We start from the raw sequence: 7,500 nt of genomic DNA, 5'->3' as shown, positions 1-7,500 counted from the left end.
GTTAAGAAACATGAAAAAAGTCCCTCTATTGAATGGAAGTCAGCACAAAAAAGCTGAAAATATGACAAAGTGTCAAGGAGGGTGTCGCTTCCAGAAGGCCCGCCCGCCTTGGATCGACACCCGGCTAAGAAACATGAAAAAAGTCCCTCTATTTAATGGAAGTCAGAGGGAAAAAAAAGCTGGAATTTTTCTAAGTGTCAAAGTCGGGATTTTTTCTAAGTGTCAACTTTTGGAGTACCAACCCTTCCAAAACAAAGTCGGGATTTTTTCTAAGTGTCAACTTTTGGAGTACCAACCCTTCCAAAACAAAGTCGGGATTTTTTCTAAGTGTCAACTTTTGGAGTACCAACCCTTCCAAAACAAAGTCGGGATTTTTTCTAAGTGTCAACTTTTGGAGTACCAACCCTTCCAAAACAAAGTCGGGATTTTTTCTAAGTGTCAACTTTTGGAGTACCAACCCTTCCAAAACAAAGTCGGGATTTTTTCTAAGTGTCAACTTTTCGCGTACCAACCCTTCCAAAATAAAGTCGGGATTTTTTCTAAGTGTCAACTTTTAAAAGTCGGGATTTTTTCTAAGTGTCAACTTTTAAAAGTCGGGATTTTTTCTAAGTGTCCACTTTTGCTGTACCATGCCCTCCAGGGTCATAGAAGCCCCAGAGTGAGACCTAAACAACCGGGCCGAGTGATGTCATTTGGGGCCCTATTTTGAGTCATTTTGTGGGATTTCGGTGACGCCGAGGAGCGAAGCAGGTGTTCCGGGAGGGGGGTGCCTGTCCCTTTAAGAAGGCCGGCTTGCCGTGGATCTCCCCCCGGGTGGGGATTTCAAAATATGTCCCTCTTTTTGCTGGAAGTATGTCCCTCTTTTTGCTGGAAGTCAGCACAAAATAGAGCTGTACATTTGCCCAAGGCTCTAAAGAGGGAAAGGCAACTTTAAGCCTAAAAAGGAAAGCGGGGATTTGGAGCCCTCCGGTGGACTTCCGCCGCCGCTGCACCCTTAGCTGGAAGTCAGTGCCAAAAAAAAAGAAGCTGCGAATAGTGTCCATGTGCCTGTCCCTTTAGGAAAGCCGGCTTGCCGTGGATCTCCACCCGGGTGGGGAATTCCAAATAGGTCCCTCTATTTGATGGAAGTCAGCAACAAAAAGCTGGATTTTTTCTAAGTGTCAAGGAGGGTGTCGCTTCCAGAAGGCCCACCCGCCTTGGATCACCACCCGGTTAAGAAAAATGAAAAAAGTCCCTCTATTTGATGGAAGTCAGCAACAAAAAGCTGGATTTTTTCTAAGTGTCAAGGAGGGTGTCGCTTCCAGAAGGCCCACCTGCCTTGGATCGACACCCGGTTAAGAAACATGGAAAAAGTCCCTCTATTTGATGGAAGTCAGCAACAAAAAGCTGGATTTTTTCTAAGTGTCAAGGAGAGGGTCGCTTCCAGAAGGCCCACCTGCCTTGGATCGACACCCGGTTAAGAAACATGGAAAAAGTCCCTCTATTTGATGGAAGTCAGCTACAAAAAGCTGGATTTTTTCTAAGTGTCAAGGAGGGTGTCGCTTCCAGAAGGCCCACCTGCCTTGGATCGACACCCGGCTAAGAAACATGGAAAAAGTCCCTCTATTTGATGGAAGTCAGCAACAAAAAGCTGGATTTTTTCTAAGTGTCAAGGAGGGTGTCGCTTCCAGAAGGCCCACCCGCCTTGGATCACCACCCGGTTAAGAAAAATGAAAAAAGTCCCTCTAGTTAATGGAAGTCAGCAACAAAAAGCTGGATTTTTTCTAAGTGTCAAGGAGAGGGTCGCTTCCAGAAGGCCCACCCGCCTTGGATCGACACCCGGTTAAGAAAAATGAAAAAAGTCGCTCTATTTGATGGAAGTCAGCAACAAAAAGCTGGATTTTTTCTAAGTGTCAAGGAGGGTGTCGCTTCCAGAAGGCCCACCTGCCTTGGATCGACACCCGGTTAAGAAAAATGAAAAAAGTCGCTCTATTTGATGGAAGTCAGCAACAAAAAGCTGGATTTTTTCTAAGTGTCAAGGAGGGTGTCGCTTCCAGAAGGCCCACCTGCCTTGGATCGACACCCGGTTAAGAAAAATGAAAAAAGTCCCTCTATTTGATGGAAGTCAGCAACAAAAAGCTGGAATTTTTCTAAGTGTCAAGGAGGGTGTCGCTTCCAGAAGGCCCACCTGCCTTGGATCGACACCCGGTTAAGAAAAATGAAAAAAGTCCCTCTATTTGATGGAAGTCAGCAACAAAAAGCTGGATTTTTTCTAAGTGTCAAGGAGGGTGTTGCTTCCAGAAGGCCCACCTGCCTTGGATCGACACCCGGCTAAGAAACATGGAAAAAGTCCCTCTATTTGATGGAAGTCAGCAACAAAAAGCTGGATTTTTTCTAAGTGTCAAGGAGGGTGTCGCTTCCAGAAGGCCCACCCGCCTTGGATCACCACCCGGTTAAGAAAAATGAAAAAAGTCCCTCTATTTGATGGAAGTCAGCAACAAAAAGCTGGATTTTTTCTAAGTGTCAAGGAGGGTGTTGCTTCCAGAAGGCCCACCTGCCTTGGATCGACACCCGGCTAAGAAACATGGAAAAAGTCCCTCTATTTAATGGAAGTCAGCAACAAAAAGCTGGATTTTTTCTAAGTGTCAAGGAGGGTGTCGCTTCCAGAAGGCCCACCTGCCTTGGATCGACACCCGGTTAAGAAAAATGAAAAAAGTCCCTCTATTTAATGGAAGTCGGCAACAAAAAGCTGGATTTTTTTCTAAGTGTCAAGGAGGGTGTCGCTTCCAGAAGGCCCACCTGCCTTGGATCGACACCCGGTTAAGAAAAATGAAAAAAGTCCCTCTATTTAATGGAAGTCAGCAACAAAAAGCTGCAAATATGACAGAGTATCTAGGAGGGTGTCGCTTCCAGAAGGCCCACCCGCCTTGGATCGACACCCGGTTAAGAAACATGGAAAAAGTCCCTCTATTTAATGGAAGTCAGCAACAAAAAGCTGGATTTTTTCTAAGTGTAAAAGTTGGGATTTTTTCTAAGTGTCAACTTTTGGTGTACCAACCCTTCCAAAATAAAGTCGGGATTTTTTCTAAGTGTCAACTTTTGGTGTACCAACCCTTCCAAAATAAAGTCGGGATTTTTTCTAAGTGTCAACTTTTGGTGTACCAACACTTCCAAAATAAAGTGGGGATTTTTTCTAAGTGTCAACTTATATAGTCGGGATTTTTTCTAAGTGTCAACTTATATAGTCGGGATTTTTTTCTAAGTGTCAACTTATAAAGTGGGGATTTTTTTCCAAGTGTCCACTTTTGGTTCACCATGCCTTCCAGAGTCAAAGAAGCCCCCGAGTGAGACCCAAAAAACCGGACCGAGTGATGTCATTTGGGGCCCTATTTTGAGTCATTTTGTGGGATTTCGGTGACGCCGAGGAGGGAAGCAGGTGTTCCGGGAGGGAGGGTGCCTGTCCCTTTAAGAAGGCCGGCTTGCCGTGGATCTACACCCGGGTAGGGAATTCAAAATAGGTCCCTCTATTTGCTGGAAGTCAGCACAAAAAAGCTGGAAATATGACAGGGGAAAAAAAAAAAGAAGAAGCTGCAATGATGGCAGAGTGTCCATGTGCCTGTCCCTTTAAGAAGGCCGGCTTGCCGTGGATCTCCACCCGGGTGGGGAATTCCAAATAGGTCCCTCTATTTGCTGGAAGTGCCCCCCCAAAAAGCTGTCCATTTCCCCAAGTTTTTAAGGAGGGAAAAGCCACTTTAAGCCTAAAAAGGAAAGCGGGGATTTGGAGCCCTCCGGTGGACTTCCGCCGCCGCTGCACCCTTAGAAGAAAAAGCTGCACTTATGGCAGAGTGTCCATGTGCCTGTGCCTTTAGGAAGGCCGGCTTGCCGTGGTTCTGCACCAGGGTAGGGAATTCAAAATAGGTCCCTCTATCTGCTGGAAGTCAGCACAAAAAAAAGCTGGAAATATGACAGAGTGTCAACTTTTAGTGTAATAGACCTGCGAAAGTCAAAGTCGGGATTTTTTCTAAGTGTCCACTTTTGGTGTACCAACCTTTCCAAAATAAAGTGGGGATTTTTTCTAAGTGTCCACTTTTGGTGTACCAACCTTTCCAAAATAAAGTGGGGATTTTTTCTAAGTGTCCACTTTTGGTGTACCAACCCTTCCAAAATAAAGTGGGGATTTTTTCTAAGTGTCAACTTATAAAGTCGGGATTTTTTCTAAGTGTCAACTTATAAAGTGGGGATTTTTTCTAAGTGTCAACTTATAAAGTCGGGATTTTTTCCAAGTGTCAACTTATAAAGTGGGGATTTTTTCCAAGTGTCAACTTATATAGTCGGGATTTTTTTTCAAAGTGTCAACTTGTAAAGTGGGGATTTTTTCCAAGTGTCTACTTTTGGTTCACCATGCCTTCCAGAGTCAAAGAAGCCCCCGAGTGAGACCCAAAGAACCGGACCGAGTGATGTCATTTGGGGCCCTATTTTGAGTCATTTTGTGGGATTTCGGTGACGCCGAGGAGGGAAGCAGGTGTCAAGGGACAGGGGGGTGCCTGTCCCTTGAAGAAGGCCGGCTTGCCGTGGATCTACACCCGGGTAGGGAATTCAAAACAGGTCCCTCTATTTGCTGGAAGTCAGCACGAAAAAAAGCTGGAAATATGACAGAGTGCCCCCCAAAAAAAAAGAAGCTGCAATGATGGCAGAGTGTCCATGTTGCTGTCCCTTTAGGAAGGCCGGCTCGCCGTGGATCTCCACCCGAGTGGGGAATTCCAAATAGGTCCCTCCATTTGCTGGAAGTGCCCCCCCAAAAAGCTGTCCATTTCCCCAAGTTTTTAAGGGAAACAAAAACCAGGGTTGGGGTTGGATGCATCACACTGTAAGTCTCGGCTGCAGCCAGAAGCAAGTATTAAAAAGATAGACACCAACCATCATTTAAAAAGGGGAAAACAAATCCATTCATCAATAAATCATATCCAAATTTAAAAAAAGAGGCAGCTCAAAAGAGAGGGTGTGTGTCCAGCAGAAAATAGGCATGATAAACAAAGAGGGCTGGGGTTTGGAGGAGGGCAAAATGTCCCGCAGCCGGCCGCCCGAGTTCCGGGATGCCCAGCACGTCCATAACGCACCCCGCAAAGTCAAACTGGAAGTGGAGGGGAAAAAAGCTGGGAAAGAAGTTAAATGTCCTCAAAGTGTTCCAAAATCAGTCCCACGAGTCCCGCAGCTGGCCACCCGAGTCCAGGGAAGCCCGGCACCTCCGTAACAAGGCCCGCAAAGTCACACTGCAAGTGGGGGAGAAAAGCTGGCATAGTAGCCAAAAGTCCTCAAAGTGTTCAAAAATCAGTCCCCCACCAGCCCCGCAGCTGGCCACCCGAGTCCAGGGACGCCCGGCACAGCCGTAACGCACCCCGCAAAGTCAAACTGCAAGTGGGGGAGAAAAGCTGGGGGAAAATCCAAAAGTCCTCAACGTTTTCAAAATCCGCACCCGGGACTGAGTCCAGCAAGTCCCCCCGGTCCCAAAAATGCCATTTTTTTCAAAAAATACCCAAAAAATGCGGGGGCCGGATTTCGGAACCGGCGTACCGCTTTCGGCCCGCGTGCCCTAGATCGGAGACCGATGTCAAAAATGGACGCCGGTCGGGTATTTTTTTCCTTGGGGTCTATAGAGAGTAAATCCGGAGGAAAATTGGCCTTACGAGCAAAGGGAGGGATTTTAGGGGGCATAACGTCCAGCCGCCTGCCTCCCGGGTCCCGGGGAAGAGAAAGTCCAGAAAACTCATAAAATCATGCCCAGCATGGAGATCCACAAGTCCCGCCGCAGGCCCGAGGCTTCCCGGGTCCCGGGAATGACCAAAAGACACCCAGGAGTGGACCATCGAAAGTGGGAGGGAAATGGAGGGAAAGTCGGAAAAAGGTCCAAAATGGGTTGAAAATCATATGATCCCACCCAGGGTAGAGTTCCACAAGTCCCGCAGCGAGCTGCACGAGCCGCAGGAACACCGGGAATGACCAAAAGGCACCCAGAAGCGAACCAGCGAAAGTGGGGGACAATTTGAGAAAAAGTTGGAAAAAGGTCCGAAATTGATTAAAAATCCTACCCAGGATGGAGTTCCAGAAGCCCCGCAGCGAGCTGCGCGAGCCGCGGGAACACCGGGAATGACCAAAAGGCACCCAGAAGTGAACCATCAAAAGTGGGGGACAATTTGAGAAAAAGTTGGAAAAAGGTCCGAAATTGAGTAAAAATCCTACCCAGGATGGAGTTCCAGAAGCCCCGCAGCGAGCTGCGCGAGCCGCGGGAACACCGGGAATGACCAAAAGGCACCCAGAAGTGAACCATCAAAAGTGGGGGACAATTTGAGAAAAAGTTGGAAAAAGGTCCGAAATTGTTTAAAAATCCTACCCAGGATGGAGTTCCAGAAGTCCCGCAGCGAGCTGCGCGAGCTCCGGGACCCCCGGGAATGACCAAAAGGCACCCAGAAGTGAACCAGCGAAAGTGGGGGACAATTTGAGAAAAAGTTGGAAAAAGGTCCGAAATTGATTAAAAATCCTACCCAGGATGGAGTTCCAGAAGTCCCGCAGCGAGCTGCGCGAGCTCCGGGGCCCCCGGGAATGACCAAAAGATACCCAGGAGTGAACCAGCCAAAGTGGGGGACAATTTGAGAAAAAGTTGGAAAAAGGGCCGAAATTGTTTAAAAATCCTACCCAGGATGGAGTTCCAGAAGTCCCGCAGCGAGCTGCGCGAGCTCCGGGACCCCCGGGAATGACCAAAAGATACCCAGGAGTGAACCAGCCAAAGTGGGGGACAATTTGAGAAAAAGTTGGAAAAAGGTCCGAAATTGTTTAAAAATCCTACCCAGGATGGAGTTCCAGAAGTCCCGCAGCGAGCTGCGCGAGCTCCGGGGCCCCCGGGAATGACCAAAAGATACCCAGGAGTGAACCAGCCCAAGTGGGGCACAAATGGAAGAAAAGCCGGGCCAAGTCCAAAAAAGTTGGCTTTTTTGCCAAAGTGTCAACATGCGTGATTTTGTCAGAGTGTCCACTTTTGGGATTTTTTCTAAGTCCAACAACGAGAGAGGCCTGGCCTCCAGCCTGTCTAGCCTCTTCCATGAGACACTTGGAAAAAATCCCGTGCAAAAAAAGTGGATTTTTTCAAAGTCCAACAACGAGAGAGGCCTAAGTTCCAGCCTCCTTAGCCTCTTTCTTCCGTGGAGCAAAAGTTGGATTTTTTGCCTAAGTGTCAACATGCGTGATTTTGTCAGAGTGTCCACTTTTGGGATTTTTTCTAAGTCCAACAACGAGAGAGGCCTGGCCTCCAGCCTGTTTAGCCTCTTCCATGTGACACTTAGAAAAAATCCCAGCCAAAAAAAGTGGATTTTTTCTAAGTCCAACAACGAGAGAGGCCTAACTTCCAGCCTCCTTAGCCTCTTTCGTTCACATACTTAGAAAAAAATCCCAGCGCCAAGCCCAATGCATTTCAATGGGATTTATTTTTCGAGCCGGATTTTTTCTAAGTCCAACAACGAGAGAGGCTTG

The sequence above is a fragment of the Nerophis ophidion genome, unplaced genomic scaffold (assembly GCF_033978795.1).
Source record: "Nerophis ophidion isolate RoL-2023_Sa unplaced genomic scaffold, RoL_Noph_v1.0 HiC_scaffold_404, whole genome shotgun sequence".
NCBI lineage: Eukaryota > Metazoa > Chordata > Actinopteri > Syngnathiformes > Syngnathidae > Nerophis > Nerophis ophidion.
Note: the sequence above shows the minus strand (reverse complement) of the source record.